Source organism: Macrobrachium nipponense, chromosome 10 (genome assembly GCF_015104395.2).
Source record: "Macrobrachium nipponense isolate FS-2020 chromosome 10, ASM1510439v2, whole genome shotgun sequence".
NCBI lineage: Eukaryota > Metazoa > Arthropoda > Malacostraca > Decapoda > Palaemonidae > Macrobrachium > Macrobrachium nipponense.
In genome coordinates this window covers 81,185,001-81,203,411 of record NC_087204.1, presented here as the reverse complement: position 1 = coordinate 81,203,411, position 18,411 = coordinate 81,185,001, and the positions used below count along the sequence as shown (strand labels likewise).

Sequence of the window (18,411 nt, the reverse complement as noted above, 5' to 3'; positions counted from 1 at the left end):
AGGTAGAATAGTGGAGTCAATTTGGGGTGACGTTGAAATGCTTACATACCCGTAGAGTTACGTGACAGTCAATTTTCAGGGGGTAGGAAAGGTGGAGTCAATTTGGGGTCAGTTGAAAGAATCCCGTTTTATTCCCAGAGAGTTACGTGACGTCACAGGGGGTAGGAAAGGTGGAGTCGATTTGGGGTTAGGGGAGGCCACGCCCCCCCTAATAGAGCTCATGTACCATACAGAGCTTGTTAGACAAATGGAGTCAATTATGTTGGGGTCAGGGGTGGCCACGCCCCCCAGAATGTGTGGGATAGTTTGGACAGGATGGTTTTATTCCTTATATTTATGGGACGTCACAGGGGTATAAAAGTGGAGTCGTTTGGTTAGGGGGCCACGCCCCCTATTATGAGCCCATGTACTACATGCCTTGTTAAGACAAATGGAGTCAATTTGGGTCAGGGTGGCCACGCCCCCCAGAATAGTGGAGGTTGAAAGGATGGTTTTTATTGCCTTATAGTTTATGTGACGTCACAGGGTAGAAAAAGTGGAGGAGTCGATTTGGGTTAGGGAGGGCCAGAACGCCCCCTAATATGAGCTCATGTACGTACAGAGCAGTAAGACAAGACGTAATCCATTTATGAGACTCATGTACGTACATGAACTTATCATACATATGGAGCCAATTATGAGCTCATTACGTACGATGAGCTTTAATACAAATGGAGTCAATTTGGGTCAGGTGTCGCCACGCCCCCCCAGAATAGTGGAGTCTATATGGCGTCGGGTGGCCACACCCCCCAGACAAGTGGAGTCTATAGGGGTTCGGGTGGCGCAACTGCCCCTTTTGGGGGTTTTGGGTTGCCCCGCCCCTTTTAAGGCCTCACGTACGTACATGAGCCAATCCGGAGGGGGAGGGGGGGTAGCCCCCACGCCCTTGGGGGTGTGGGGGCGGGGGTCGGGCTAGAAAAGTGGGAGTCCCCTATATGGGGTCTTTTTCCCTCTACTTCCTCGAGAACAGGTTTTTAACGGTGTATGGTGATGTTTGTTACATGCTTCAGCAGGAAGGTTGTTGATGCATTGGTGATACTTCCTGGACGTGTGAGAGGAGATCTTGAGAACAGGAGGTAGGGTCCTTGATCAATTATGGTCCAATGATGCGGTGACCTTCAGATTCTCCTTGTGATACTGGTCCCAGCCAAAAAAAAAAAAAATTTCATTCACTACTTCTAGTAAAATCAAAAGAACAAACGTTACTGCAAAGCCAATAAAATTGACGCGTTATATCCTATTAAAATAATAGCATCGTCACTTAGTAATCTGGACAGCAACAATTTTGCTAACGAATTTGCCATTAAATTGCCGGCACGTCCCTGTGTCATCAAATTACATAATTTTCAGCTCCAGCAAAACCATTTAATTGGCGCTCGGCAGATCGGGACTTTTAAAAAATGTTGAGCACAAGAGGAAAACTTACTATGACATTGCTTATGATACGCGATTGAATCGTGGAACTTTCGTGCATTCTTGTTATTTATCCAACAGTTTATCTTTTAATATCTGTAGTTATGTGTACACACATTTGTGAATGGATAGGTATCTAGGAAGATTTTACGTATCTAGAAGGATATAAAGTTATGTTAAGTTAGGTATCTAGGAGTATATAAAAGTATGTTAAGTTATGTATGTAGGAGTGCGATAGATATGTATGGTGCCATTTTTACTAGTCATTCTTACTTAGCAATTATCGCTAAAACTAGTGCAATGCGTAACGTGATTAATGCTGTAATGTTGAATCATCAGTGTAGGTGTTTGAACTGCTGCTAATGTAAATTTATACACCGGGATTCACCCTCAATTTAACAGTTCAAGGTTGATTGCCATAGTGAATATTGAAGCCCAAGACACTTTTTCATCAAGAGATAATAAGGCACATGTATTGTTTAACAGAAGTCGGCATTCTTTGTCATTTTGACCACCCAGTTATCAGGATAAATATCAGTTGGTATCGACGCTGTTGTCCATTTCCCTGTCGAACTTGGTTTCTGTACTTAGAATTTATATCGACCAATTATTGGCAAAGGGCTCAGCAAGCAAGCAATAAGATTAAGCCAGCATTATGCTGGCACTGGCTCTTGCTCTTCAGCAGCCCGTAAATGGTGATAGATGTAGTATTCTTTCTCGGCAACATGCCACTCGGTTCAAATTTATCACTGGGTCAGAAATAAATAAAAAAATTAGTGGAAGATAAAGTGTTATAGAAGCATGTCCCAGTGAGTAGGAAAGCGTGGGAAGGAAAGGATAAAATTAGAGTTGGAGAAAGAAGTTTAGGAATTAAAGTTCCCCTGGGATTTGATGAATGTTGGTAAAGTAGTGAATGGATGATATTTTGCTTATGCACTGGCCGGCTATGAGTAGCTAAGGTGAGATGTTACTCTTCTTAGCACCGCTCTTTTCGATACTGGAAAAGAGAAACCGTGATGGGATTATTAGGTGAGGCAACTGCTGTTCGGATTGAACACCAGGTGCTTGGATTTGAAGGTTTGGACGAGGTGAGGTTGTATGCAGCTTAGCAGTGTCTCACTGTCTTCAGGTTTCCCCGTAAGAAGTTCGAAGAGAACGATGATTCCTTTGAATGTGAGTGTTATGGAGCTTTCATTGGCTGCTTTGGGAACTATGTTGGCACTGTCTGAGATGTCAGAAGGAGAAGGATGGGTCTGGGAAGGAAGACTGTCAGCCTTAGAGATGGATGGGGGGTTAGAATACGAAGGAAGGGAAGGGGAAGACACTGTAGCACTTGGCACTATTTACCTGTGCGTCAACTTGTTACTGGCTATCTTGGTGTTAGTGTTGCTTTGACTTCTTTCTGTAGCTTCATCCTGGTCATCTCGTCTTCCTTGAGTTTTGGAATGAGTTGTGAAGGTTTTGAGGGAGGTGAAAGTGGAGGAGTTGCTTTGATCTTCACAATTTTTCTGAAATTGCACTTTTTATTCCATGTGCGATGCTAAAGAAAACATTTTGGGCATTTGCTTTCAACTGTTTCTCTTTTCTTAAAAGCAGCAAGGCATTGTTTGGTAGGATGCGGTTTGCTGCATATACCACACCTCTCTGTGGCTCTGCAGCAGCTGCTGAGGTGTCCAAACTTGTGGCACTAGTGGCATCGAAGTGGCTCTGGAATAAAGGCTTCAGTGGGGAATGATTCCCATATTCCAAGGGAGACTTGTTTGGGTATTTCTACTTGAAAGGTGTCGATGACTTTTCTTGTGGGGGTACCAGATTTTCCAGGGTATCTTTTTGCATCTAGAATATTTTTCAGTTGTAGAATGGGGGTCTAGAGGCATTGTGGTTGGATACCTGCAAATGACTACTTTTCTCATTTTCTCCATTGGGTCTAACAGTTGAAAAAACTTATTTCCTCGAAGAATCTCTTCAGTATCTCTTCTCTTTGGGGTGATGATCATCTCGCCCACTAAATTTGGTCTAACATACATCCTCAGGTTTGGATTCTGCCTTTCCAATTTGGTATTTCAGAATAGGAGGCTTTGTATTTTGGAAGAGGTGAAGAGGGATTGCTTGCAGGATACTTGTGTGGAAAAGGGGCTCTTTCATCTTAGGCTGGTGCTTTCCAGCAGGCTTTCTTCTTTTTCCCAACATTGGTCCATCCTTCAGTATGGGATTCATCCTCTAACACAGAATGGGCAGGGCTCGGTATTTCTGTGTTTTCATTACTTGAATAGGTATCAATGGAAAGTTTGGTCTTCATGAGATATCTCTTGATAGTTTTCTTCACTTGAAAAAGATCCAATCGATGTCGTCTCTTCTTCATGGATTGTAGGCGGTTTGCTGGGTTTACGTGTCGATAACGACTCATAAAATGCTCGATGATGACGAGTCTGCGAATCCATATTCGCGACGATGATGAGCTGCACGACGGCTTGATGACGACGATAGGCAAATCATGTTGAAACTGCAACTGACAAAGATGCACATGAGCCCCAAGGGCCTAAGTTCGAAATCTGGCTGGGGCAGAAGCACTTATATCACTTATATCTTCCGGTTATATGAGATATTCCCAGCAGAAATATCTCGTAAGTGATGTAATCGATATATAATTATTTTTGGTTGTGTGTGTATGCGTATACTTTTATGTATATTTATATACGGGTTTGCACTTTGGCAGTCTTTTATATGCTTGTACTATTTCACATACGACAAAAACTCTATTCTTTCGATCTGCGCGGAATTTATTCAGGCAAATTTAGATAAACCCAGTGTTTTCGTCCAATAAAGATTCTTTCGTTGATGCGGGACCATTCACTCTCATCAATTTCATCCCTTGATGAGCAAAGGATTATACGGGTTGCACAATCCTTTGACTATTTATTTTAAATATAAGAACGTTCAATCCAAAATTATTCACTTGTAACAATGGTTGGTTCATTGTGAAAATAAAATGGGTGATGATTCTGTATCTTTATTATGTGCTTGGTTTAAATAATTGGTCAATATAGTTATTTTTAGAGATTTTTTTTTCTGAGTGAATTCTAACTAGTCTTCTTTTCATTTGTCCAGAGGGCATTAGTATTTCATGTCCTACTTACCATTTACCGTTTTTTAGATTTTCAATTTATTTGTGGTGATACTACTATGAGATTCAGGGCCTCTGTAACACGGTTTTTTCGCAATAACTTTTTATCTATGCATTTCATAAATATAACGCTTATTCAGAATACGCATTATATCTACACATAAATTTTGACTGTATTCTGCATTACGTAGGTTGAATAAATTTGGTACTTGTAATGTAAAAGTGACTCAGAGAAAAGGTTTCGAACGCACTCGTTACGTAACTTATGACAGCATTTCTTCCCTCTTTCTCGATGGATGATTGGCTATACGTAACAAAGGCTATACCTCTGGCAACAATGACAAACAAATTTAAATACAAGCAAAGCAGCACACCTTTATGAACTCTGAACCTCTCCACTGATGATTGTCATAATGAACAAACCAACAAAATGTTAATAAATACAAAAACACTTCGATTATTAGTCTAACTCCCAAAATAAGTTTCCTAAGAAATTACAGTCTGCTTTATAGGTCACAATCAGATTGACAAGATGTAGGGAATAGATGGTAATTTTCAAAAACATAGTAGACAAGCTTGATTTGATAACTGCTATATCCAATGTCATGCATTTTTATTTATTGGCTATCTACCTATTTACTGAAAAAAAAAAAAAAAAAATAGCCGGTACCGTATTTTGGCTTTAAACCTTCACCAATAATTATCGTCAGAATGATAACTTCATGAGGCTCCACCCACTTTGGCATCGTTATAATTCAGGATAACACTGAAATTTATCATGGGCATTGTTGGATTAGAAAATTTAACTTCTGGCTATAAAAACTCATTTCTCGAGTAGTTGTAAGAAGTGCTAAATGATCCTCAAGGATCCCAGCAGTTGGCCTAAACGTTTAATTCATGTATATTACTGCTTTATTGTTGCGGCACTACTGCTACAGCAGTATTACTACGCTAGCACAGATACCCAACCCACATCTATGTATCGTTCCGCCATTCATAAAGTCTTTGGGTTTCAGAGCCGATGGAACAAGGTGAATGGGTTTCTGTCTAGTGGATGGGCGGCGCAACATTTCGTCACAATGTGTTTACTTTGCTTACGTAATGAATGTTTTTCGACTCTTGGCTCGTAATCATTGGCCATGACGTCGGCTATAAAAATTAAAACTATCTGGTTTAGGTTATTGATAATGCTGACAAAATTTGTGTGTGGTTGTAAAATATACATATGTCAACTTTCAGCTACATCCGATGTTTTGACAAGGAGCAAAGTGCAAAAAACAGTGTTACAGAGGCCCTGAATCTCATAGTAGGTCATTTTATTCCAGTTTAGCTGAAGAAAATATTCCATTGTATCATTGCCTTGTATGTAATTAAAGTAAATTTAGTCTTTGAAGTAGTGAAGTCAATATTTTCTGTGAATAACCACAAGGAAATATAGTATCCCATTCAGAAAGGATTTCCTACCTCAGCTTGAAACAAAATGCTTATAAGTAATACATGTAATGCAATTACTGCCAGTAGTAAGTAAGATATTAGAAGTAATATCAATTATTATAGAATACTAGGGACTAATGTTATACAAACATTAAAATTCATAATAAAGTTTTAAAGTAAAATGAAGCTGAAAAATTAAAAGAGAAAAATTTATGTAGTGTACCATTAATACGATCAAGCCAAAGAACTGAACCTTTGACAGTGAACTGTTATGGCCAAGAAGTTTACGTCTCATCGCATAGCTTGAGAAAATTGGTTGTATGATAGCCGCTTCCCTAATGTGCGGTAAATAAGTGGACCTGTTCAGATGGTACAGCAACCATTGGTACTAGTACAAATGTTCCCAGAAGTGGTATGAGGTATGTCATTTAAATTAAGATCTCTTCATGAAATTAGAAGCGCTTAATTTATCAGGTTATTTAATACATACATTTTAGTCTGGTGCCGTCAAGCTTATTAGGATGCAGCTTCTACAGAGGACACCTGGCAAACTTAGTTTCAATCCATTCCTTAATTCAAGTACAATCACATCTTTACTTAGTAGCAAAGATTGCTGATACAAGAGTAGATGAGCGAGGGGGAGTAAAGAGACCTTGGGAGGAATATGTTTGGGGTCGAAGGTCAGGAGTGGATTAGGGGTGGTGCTGACGGCAAAGCGTTAGATGATATGTTAAAGTGATGGAGGATTTATAGGGGAAGGTTTTGAGAGGTAGATGCTTTGGAGAGAAATAGTTAGATTAGACCACTAGGGTAACAGACCCATTAGCATAGGAATGGTGGGACTAATTTATCTGTAGTTATTATTACAGCTCATATTTAAGCCAGTTATTCCCATATATAATGGGCAAATCGTCGTCTGTGGTAAGCAAATACGGTGCAAATGAATATAAGAAGTTCGCCTCCAAATTACAAGGATTTCTCATTTTCTATAGTACTGTTAAAATGTAATAAAGAATATGGACTCTCTTAGGGGGTAACTCGAGAATGTTATGCCCAGTGGCATCTTATGATAATTTGGCCCCAATGATGAACGTTGTTTGGGGTGACCTTAAAACTAGTTTAAATGCCAATTTTTTTTGTGCTTTAATACCACAACTCTATATTTAATTTTCTATGATGCCATACATAATAATCTTTAAAAAAATCATAATAAAATCAAACGCCTATATTTAGCCTACTGGTGCAGAAATATTTACCGCCTTTTATTTGTTTTGACAATCATTCCCATGGGGCTGGTACTGAACATGGCAACTCGTTAGAGTGGTTGTTTTATTTAAGTAAAAATTTCAATTGATGAATTGTTGTTGTTGCTTATGATTAAGATGGCTTTATGCCAGTAATTATTCTTGCTCATATAACAGCCTGCAAGTGTCATTAAATGATTTTTAAAGTGACAAAATGGTTACGGATAAAATTTGTAAAAAAACTTTTAGAATTTAAGAAAAAAAATTGTCACGTGAAGTTAAAATTGATATAGATAGGATGAAAAACTCCTTCAAACCCTCAGGACCCCGTCAGCTGGAGGAAAATGTGTCATCGTAGCGAGACCTAGGGATCGAACGGTGGGGAAAAAAGGCAAAAAAAAAAAAAAAAAGGCAAAAAAAAAAAAAAAAAAAAAAAAAAAACATTAGTTGGAGAAAATTCGGGTTATCGTCTCAACTAGGGCAAGGTGTGCGGCTGGGTTTATTTCTTGAGAACTGTTTGTTGTCGGAGTAGTTGATGGCATTTATCTTGCGTTTGCACATCAAGAGAGTTCTATAGAATGTGATTGTTATATAATTATATTTGGTTTTATCCCTGCCACAGTAAGGCAATAAAGGAAACACCCTAATTAAGTGGAAGGCGGAGAGATAGTTACAAGGTTAAAGTGCCGCTGGCTAAGATCAAATGCCATACTGGTGTTGAGAGTTGTCGAGAAATTCTGTCAATGATTTAATGAGTTCCAGTGCTGACAACTCTTCTTCCTGCCGTGTCGTTGATGATCATGAATTTGCACAGGAAGTACCTGAGCTCATCCACGAGGTATCAGTTCTTTTAATTTGTCTTTTGCCAGTCCAGTAGGGTAGTAAGGTAGGGTTCGGGGTGCGGGGGCGAGGCAGTGGATTAACATATGTTTAAAGTGATGGAGGAATTGGAGGGTGAAGGATTTACGAGATGTAGAAGCTTTGGAACAAAGACTTTGAGAAGACCATGAGAGTAACACCTCTAGCTTTGTTATTGATGATGAAGAAGACTAAAATATAATTATTCATTTGATTAATGCTATTGCAGTATAGAACGATAATTGAATATATTCTTAATAATCCATTGTTCAGTGAAATAAGAAGGCTATGTTTTTACCGAGGTATGTGCGTGTTCTTGCACGCTTCAGTAGGATGTTTGTGAATGTATTGGTAGACATTTTTGTACTTGCGATAACAGGAAATCTCGAGAACAGGTTTTTACCGGTGTAGATGAATGTTTGTACATGCTTCGGCAGGATGTTTATTTAATGCTTTGATAGATATGTACGTGTGTAAGAGGATATCTTGAGAACAGGTGTAGGGTCCTTGATCAATTATGGTCAGATGATTCGGGGATCACCTCAAGATTCCTACGTGTGATACTTGGTCCAAGCCAGAAAAAAAAAATCTTTTCATTCACTACTTCTGTTAAAATCAAAACAACAAAAATACTGATATTTAGTAACGATCAACGCCAACGTGGCTGCAACACCGATAAAATTGACGCGTTATATCCTATTAAAATAATAGCATCGTCACTTAGTAATGTGGACATCAACAATTTTGCTAACGAATTTGCCATTAAATTGCCGGCACGTCCCTGTGTCATCAAAATACATAATTTTCAGCTCCAGCAAAACCATTTAATTGGCGCTCGGCAGATCAGGACTTTTAATTAATGTTGAGCGCAAGAGGAAAACTTACTATGAAATTGCTTATGATACGCGATTGAATCGTGGAACGTTTGTGCATTCTAGTTATTTATTTATATGACAGTTTGTCTTTTAATATCTATAGTAATGTGTATACACAATTGTGAATGGATAGGTATCTAGGAAGATATATGTTTAAGTTAGGTATCTAGGAGTATATACAAGTATGTTAAGTTAGGTTTCTAGGAGTATATAAAAGCATGTTAAGTTAGATATGTAGGAGCATATACAAGTATGTTAAGTTAGGTATGTAGGAGTCTATACTAGTATGTTAAGTTAGGTATCTAGGAGTATATACATATATGTTACGTAGGTACCTAGGAGGATATAAGTTAAGTAGGTATGTAGGAAGATATAAGTTACGTAAGGAAGGAAGCAAGTTGTATGTAAAAGACTGAGGAGATACTTGGGGTGTCTTGTAGAATCCAAAGTGGAAATTTATGGAAGGATTATCAAGCTAGTTCTCCTTTATAATAATAATCATCATCATCATCATCATCATCATCATCATCATCATAATTATAATAATAATATGCTTTATTTCAGCTCGGGGCCATATACATTGAAGAAAAAAATACAGACAGTAACATACACAATCTAGATACATGAGCCATGATAAAATAGAAAAAGAAAATGAATAATCGGCACTTATCCACGAAATAGCTGAGGTAGCATAAAAGCTAGTAATCATAATACTGGTAATAACAGAATAATATTGGTGAGAAAAAAAAATATGCATTGAGAGTAATAACAGTTAGTGCACATATTATATAACTTAAATTTCAACTAGAGACCTTAGGTGGTTACAGTAGTCAGGTCCAGAGGGCTAAATACATAAAATGAATGTAAAAAAAACTTTAACTTGATAGTAATCACGGTAATAATGAAAAATTAAAATATCAGCAATAAATGTAATAATGACAGACTGCAGATGACATCTTGCCAATACAGGGATTAGGTCCTTTAGGGGACAAAGGCCTCATTTTCCCATCTTTTCCACAATTTAGATTGTCTTCTTACTTCACTCCTTAGAATGCTTTGTATGAGCGAGTTGCACCTGTTTCTCACTCGGGTTACCAGACTGGACATTGTTCGCCTAATAATGATTTTTAAATTGTCCAGGTGGTTTTCTATGAAAATCTGTGTGGCGGAGTGGTAGCGGGGAGTGTTTGTGAGGCGTCTCAGAATGTCATTGTGCACAACAGTGATGCGTCTCATGGTCTCTCGGGTATAGTTCGTCCAGAGGGAACACCCATAGATACTGTGGAAGAGCGGAAGAGCAGCAGTTTCACGTCTCGGTGACAGAAGGCAAACCTCCTTGCAATCATGTTGCCAGCTGCACATAGTTTAGCGACACCTTGTTCAATGTCTGCCGTCTCTTTTAGGTCGTTCCGGTGATAAATGTGACGCCAAATACGGAAATTCTTGCACAAATTCCAGCCGATGGTTTCCGAGGAAAAATTTAAGGTTCTACAATATGCTTAAGCGATCTCGGGAGCAGCGACATGCACTGGGTCTTGGTTTCGTTATAGATTGTATCAAATTCCTCTGCATATTGGCGGCAAGGTCTAATTGTCGTTGGAGACGCTTGCACGGATGGGGAAATCAGAACCATATCGTCGGCGTAACAGAGGTTGTTTATAGTTGTTTCATTGACGGTGCATCCGATTGGGAGTGAGTTCAGTTTGACATTCAAGGCATCGGTGTACGTATTAAACAGGTATGGAGAGAGAATGCCCCCTTGCCGAAGCCCATTTAGGGAGCCGAAGGTGTAAGATAATACGTTACCCCATTTGACACAGAATTGCTGTGTGGAGAACCAGCAATGTAAAATGCCAATTAGATACAGGGGTGCGCCCCTTTTATGCAGCTTCAGGAAGAGCTTCAGGTAGTTTACTCTGTCAAATGCTTTTCTCACAAAACAAAGGAAAACAGGAGAGGCTGATGATAGGTAGTAGTTCAGCAATTCTTTCAGTATGTAGATGCAGGTGTCGGTTGAGTGGTTTGCTTTAAACCCGAACTGGTTGTCAGCGGTGTGTAGAAAGGGGAGAAGTCTCACTAGAAGAACAGACTCAAGTATCTTCGATGCGATCGTTGTGATTGCAATCGCCGGTAGTTTCCCAGGGTCAGCTGCATCCTTTAGCTTGTTTTTTTGATTAATGGTATCAAGTGAACTAAGACTAGGGAGTCTGGAAGAAACCGGTGAATTATGCACGCATTGAATAGGGCAGCTAGCAAAATGTGAATTATGGGATGGCAGAATTTGAAGGCCTCTGCAGGAAGACCATCACAGCCGGGCGATTTATTATTAGGTAGGCTGTTTATGGCATTGCTGATGTTACCTGGCGTAATACGGTCTGCAAAATGAAATTGAATGTTGTCAGTAAGGAGGTTATCTGCATCCCTTTGGGAATCTAGATCATTTATGCAATTCAGGATATTGTTGAAGTGATCGCCCCACATACTTGCGATAGCTTCGTCTCCGACTGCTTCCCCTACTCTCTGTGATAGCTTTTTAGTTTTGGGATTTAAGGACTGGATATCTTTCCAAAGACGAGGATAATCACCAGATTCTAAGTTTCTAGACATTGCATCGGCTCTTAGTTGTTTTTCATTTAAATTGCAGTGTTTAAGAGCAAGTTTGAACTGCGCTCTCGCCAGTCTCATTAGTAATTTTGCCTCCTGTGGTGGTCATTTCTACAATTTGTGTTAGTACAAAGTAAGGCGTCTGCCGGTTGAACTATTGACCGCAACCTGGTTTCCGTGGTCGCCCTAAAGTATCTGGTTTTCTGGTTTTTAAAATCCCAGTTTACTGCTGGTGGGCGAACAGTTAGGGGGTTCACGGTAGGGAGGGATGGGGTACTTTATGGAAGTGAAATTCGGGTGTTAAAATATAAACGATTCCGCTGAAACGAATTGTTAATATAGTAGGTGGAGTGAGAAGAGGTGCTTGAAAGGTTAGCATAACTGAAAGGCGATTACAGTATGTCGAGATTGTTTGGCCCTGTGGAAATAATGGAAGAAAACTGGCTTGTGAAAAGTCTACACTGTAGTCCAGGAGCAGTGGGAAGGAAGAAATGGGGAAGACTGCAAGTCATAGATAGAATGAATAAAAGAAGGTGCTGGAAAGGGCACTGATGTCCAGGGAATGCTAAGAATTCTTGTGAGATGCATCTCAATGTTGTATTTTTTTCTTTTTGTGGTGGGGGGCGCCTTGGAGTGGAGTTTCATTGGCAGCTGATGAGTCTTATACGTAGGAAGATAGAGGTTGGAGTTACAGAAGTTTTTGCACAGGTTTTACACACACACACACACGTTACATATATATAATATATATATATATATATATATATATATATATATATATATATATATATATATTTATTTGTATATATGTAAGTTTATATATTATATAATATGTATGTATGTAAGGGGAGAGAAAATGAGATTTACGAAGCGAGTTTATGTATTCGTTAATTACTGATAATCTTGAAATGTCAAAATAACAGTTTGTATATAACTTCCTCTGACAGATAATGAAATAGTTTATTTGTATCGGAAACTACTGCTTCTCATCGGAAACTGCTGCTTCATCCTAGGGGAACATACTAAAGCTGAGAGATGAAAGGCGCCTATTTACTTGCACATTATGCTATGTTACGAATGCTCTTTACAATCACTGGTATTTCTGTAGAACAGTAATTTACGATTACAGAGGCAAAGAGCCTGTGATTATGCTAATTGAGGAAGCTGCCGATTATCGTAGCTCATAGTAATTTTTATAATCCTACACATAAGCCATTTCTCTAACTAGATGATACACATTTCATGTAAAAGGAAATTAGAATAACTCATCCTTAGATATAAATCAAGAGCAGAAAATTTTTTATATGTAAAGCTTAATATCGGGGCATATTTATTTTGCGACCTGAAATATGTTAGTTAAAACCTCTTCCCATGGACATTTGAACCGCCAACCATTGAAGTAGCTGGCCAACGCTTTGTCAGCTGCGTAGTAGCTGCGAACAATTAAGGGACCCATCCGGATAAAGTTAACTAATGTTTATATCATTCATGCGACTTGGGTAATAAAATATTTTCTAGCTTTGACTAGGATCACATTCAAATCTCAATAAGATAGAGGTTATGATGACGTTTTTTTATCCCGTAGAAGTTCAATGTAACATACTATAATTATTATAATACTATTATTATTGTAAGTCCAGCATATATATTAGCATATTCGGCGGATCACGAAAATTTTTTGGAAAAATAATAATTCAAAATCCAGAACCTTTAAATGGGTTTGAAATATTCTGTATATCTTGGCCCTCCATGACATTTTCATGTAGAAACTTTAACCCGGTAGTGGCACTAACAACACCGTCAAGCAAATTTTTTTTACGAATGCAGGAGAGCGCATGCGCAATCGACGCGGATATTCAGTTCGTTTTATGAGTCAGGCACAGGCAATAAAGGAGGTTCGAGTGGCATAATTCGTAAAAATGGCTGCTGCAGTTGTAATAGATGTTCGAAATACTTTTATCTGTGGGGATTCTCTTTGACATTCTCGCGGTGTTGGAACGCAGTGGGAGACCTGCGTTCCAACTACAGCTATAAAACATTTGTATGATATATATATATATATATATATATATATATATATATATATATATATATATATATATAATATATATATATTTAGTGTGTGTATTTAAATATATGTGCATGAATAAGTATATATATATATATATATATATATATATATATATATATATATATATATATATATATATATATACTTATTCATGCACATTATTAATAGACACTCATATATGCACATATATTTAAATACACACACACTATATATATATATATATATATCATACAAATGTTTTATAGCTGTAGTTTCCAGGTCTCCCACTGCGTTCCAACACCGCGAGAATGTCAAAGAGAATCCCCACAGATAAAAGTATTTCGAACATCTATTACAACTGCAGCAGCCATTTTTACGAATTATGCCACTCGAACCTCCTTTATTGCCTGTGCCTGACTCATAAAACGAACTGAATATCCGCGTCGATTGCACATGCGCTCTCCTGTATTCGTAAAAAAAATTTGCTTGACGGTGTTGTTAGTGCCACTACCAGGTTAAAAGTTTCTACATGAAAATGTCATGGAGGGCCAAGATATACAGAATATTTCAAATCCATTTAAAGGTTCTGGATTTTGAATATTATTTTTCCAAACATTTTTCGTGATCCGCCGAATATATATGCTGGACTTACAATAATAATAGTAATATAATAATTATAGTATGTTGCATTGAACTTCTACGTGATAAAAAAACGTAATCATAACCTCTATCTTATTGAGATTTGAATGTGATCCTAGTCAAAGCTAGAAAATATTTTATTACCCAAGTCGCATGAATGATTTAAACATTAGTTAACTTTATCCGAATGGGTCACTTAATTGTTCGCAGCTACTACGCAGCTGACAAAGCGTTGGCCAGCTACTTCAGTGGTTGGTGGTTCAAATGTCCAAGGGAAGAGATTTTAACAAACATATTTCAGGTCGCAAAATAAATATGCCCCGATATTAAGCTTTACATATAAAAAATTTTCTGCTCTTGATTTATATCTAAGGATGAGTTATTCTAATTTCCTTTTACATGAAATGTGTATCATCTAGTTAGAGAAATGGCTTATGTGTAGGATTATAAAAATTACTATGAGCTACGATAATCGGCAGCTTCCTCAATTAGCATAATCACAGGCTCTTTGCCTCTGTAATCGTAAATTACTGGTCTACAGAAATCCCAGTGATTGTAAAGAGCATTTGTAACATAGCATAATGTGCAAGTAAATAGGCGCCTTTCATTGAAAGTGTTAATCCACATACATTCGACTTACCATCTGGGAATGAACAATGTGGGGTTAAGACATCACTGGCACCCAAGAGAGGGGGCCCCCTTTAGAAAGGGGGAAATGTAAAAATTACATAAAACGACAGATATTAATGTCTGATCCAGTTATCGAAGTCAATGAGATGTATAATGACGCTCACGATACCATTTAAGTCAAAGTTGTCCTGATTGGGAGGGAGCTGATAAGGGAGTGGGAAGGTGATAAAATGTAAAAATAACCAAAACGACAGATACTAGTGTCTAATCCATAGTTTTCGAGGTCGTTGATGTAAATAGTGACCACTCCTGGTGCCCTTTCAAATCCAAGTTCTGGGTGGGAAGGGGGTGACATGGAAGAAAAACCAAAAACAACAGTTTACAAGGTTGCTAAGAAAAATAGTGAAACTCCCGATGCCCTTGAAGTCAGAGTTAAGCCCTGTTAGGAAAGGAATGTGTATCTAATCCATAATATACAAGGTCGCTGAGAAGAATAGAGACTTGCCTAATGCCATTGAATTCAAAGTACATCATAAAAAAATAACCTAAAAAGACATAAGACATATATTGGTGTCTAATCCTTAGATTTTTAGGTTGCTGAGAAGAATAATTACACTCCTGATGCCCTTTAAGTCCAAGTTCAGCCCCAATAAGGACCGGTGGGTAGAAAGGGCATGACAGGTAAAAATAATTGGAAACAACAGATATCGGTGTCTAATACATAGATTTTGAGGTCTCTGAGATGAATACTGATACTCTCAATACCCTTACAGTCCAATTTTAGCGCTGATAGGAAGTCTGGTTGAGAAGGAGCAGGAAGGGGGTGGCATAGAAATTACCAAAAACAACAGATATTTTGCCTAATACATAGTTTTCAAGGTTGCCGAGATGAATAGTGACACTCTCAATAACCTTCAAGTCCAATTTCATTCCAAGGAAGGATGGGTGGGAAGGGGATGACATGTAAAGATGAATTAAAAAGTATTAATACTAGTGTCTAATCCATAGGTTTTGAGGTTGCTGAGATGAATAGTGACACTCCTGAAGCCCTTTAAGTCAGAGTTTAGCCCCAATAAGAAGGGGGGTGTGTAGTGAAAGAAGCAACTGTCTTGGCAGGAATGAGAGAGAGAGTGAGTTTATTGGTTGTAATCAGAGATTTCCCAGGCATTGCCAGGTTGGTCAGCTTGTATATGTATTATATGTATATATATCTATATAGAATTATATATAAATATATATATATATAGAATTATATATAGATTATATATATAGATATATAGACATATATATTACACACACACTTACAAAACTTGACCAGGCACTGACACAACATGGTATAAATCTATATTAATTATGACCCATTGAAGCCATCCTGTAAAACTACCTCTATATTAGGGGTAAAAATTTACGTTATATACACTAGTACTATATATGAAAGCATAAACTAACTTAAAAACACTAAAATAAGAATAAGCTCCAGGGAGGAGGTGCAACCTCATTTGCTATCTGTGGTGAGTGTTCCAGGTGTGTTTACGAAAAACAAGATTTGCAACATTCACCCTTGATAAGTAACATTAAGGGACTTCCCCCTCCCAGATGCTCATCTTTTATCAGTCATCTGTGTATTTGTTTGTATAGCCACTTTAGCACATCTAATACAAATTTCCTCCTGTTGCTTTTGAATATATCATAATGTAAATATAATATATATTATATATATATATATATATATATATATATATATATATATATATATATATATATATATATATGTGTGTTGTGTGTGTGTGTGTGTGTGTATTAATTGTGTAAGAAGTAAAGGGACCGAGGTATATTCAAATATCTTCCAATATTTTGATATGTTCAGGTCAAGACACCTGAGGTATCAGTGGAAGCAAGGTGGGAATATAGGAAGGGATTGTTTAAACTAGGTCTCCTTAACAAAAGTGAAGTGTTGATGACGGGTGGATATGAAAGTTTGTGGCGCTGTTGCCAAGATTCTTTATTTACGTTGTATATCTATAGCTAAATCTATATCTGTATATATATATATATATATATATATATATATATATATATATATATATATATATGTGTGTGTGTGTGTGTGTGTGTGTGTGTGTGTGTGTGTGTGTATTAATTGTGTAAGAAGTGAAGGGACCGAGGTATGTTCAAAATCTCTTCCTAATATTTTGATATGTTCAGGAAGACACGTGAGGTATCAGTGGAAGCAAGGTGGGAATATAGGAAGGGATTGTTTAAACTAGGTCTCCTTAACAGAAGTGAAGTGTTGATGACGGGTGGATATGAAAGTTGGCGCTGTTGCCAAGATTCATTTACGTTGTATATCTATAGCTATATCTATATCTATATCTGTATCTATATCTATAATGTGTGTTGTAAATGATAAGTTTATAAAATGGCAGGATAGGTGTTGTGTATTGGTTTTAAAAAACTTTTGTATACGTGAGAAGATAGATGCAGTATGTTTTTGATGCCCTTGGTCATGACAGATATTTTGATGAAAAGAATGTATAATTTTTGCGTGTTAGGAGGAAGGATGAGGAAGGCTTAGGAAATGTTGCATTGATAGTGGGAAAGAAGATACTAAAAAAGAAAAGAAGCTTCGTAATATCCAGAAAGGGCCAAAATACGTGAAACGTAGAGGTAAACAACCCTGTTTTTCAAGGGACTCGACACACTGCTGATGAACCATCTAAGTAGGTGTATGAACTGTCATACTGTTGTATTTTCATTCTTGGGGGTTCAGAAACTATCAACAGTTCAAGTGACCATTGTTGAACTTTTACTATGGTTTTACGACCTGTTTGCGGAAACACAACACATATATGATTATATATAACAAAATTAACTTCTTTTTTCAATTTCTGTTGAATCTTGTATATAAAATAGACTAAGATTCATTTTTGATAGCGTTTCCCTCTGTCACGTAAAATAATCTGTGTATCTAAAGCGACTTAAAGAACAAAAGATATTTTATTGCAGACATCACTTCATACACACAACACGATATATATATATATATATATATATATATATATATATATATATATATATATATATATATATTATATATATATATATATAATATATATATATATATATATATATATATGTGTGTGTATTATATATATATATATATATATATATATATATATATATATATATAGTTATATATAGTGCGAAATGATGGTTGCAATGAAATATCATTTATTTTTTAAATCGCTTTTGATAATGTTAACATGTAAAATTTTTTGAGTGATAAAGGAAAATGCTATCAAAACTAATATATAGTCCATTTTGTATACGAGATTATACAAATGGAAAAAGGTAATTAATCGTCTCTGATGTAATCATGTCTTTGATGTTATCATGTCAAATGTCAAACTTGCTTTGAACTATCTTCATTCATATTGAACACCTATGTGTGTGTGTGTTGTATAAATAAATGTGTATTATATATATGATATAATTTAATAT

The 18,411-nt window shown here is 37.0% G+C and overlaps 1 pseudogene; it reads left to right on the top strand.

The window, feature by feature from the left end:
* Nucleotides 1–3,970: 3,970 nt before the first annotated feature.
* LOC135224015 (uncharacterized) overlaps nucleotides 3,971–18,411 on the top strand; it is a 41,774-nt pseudogene continuing 27,333 nt past the window's right edge.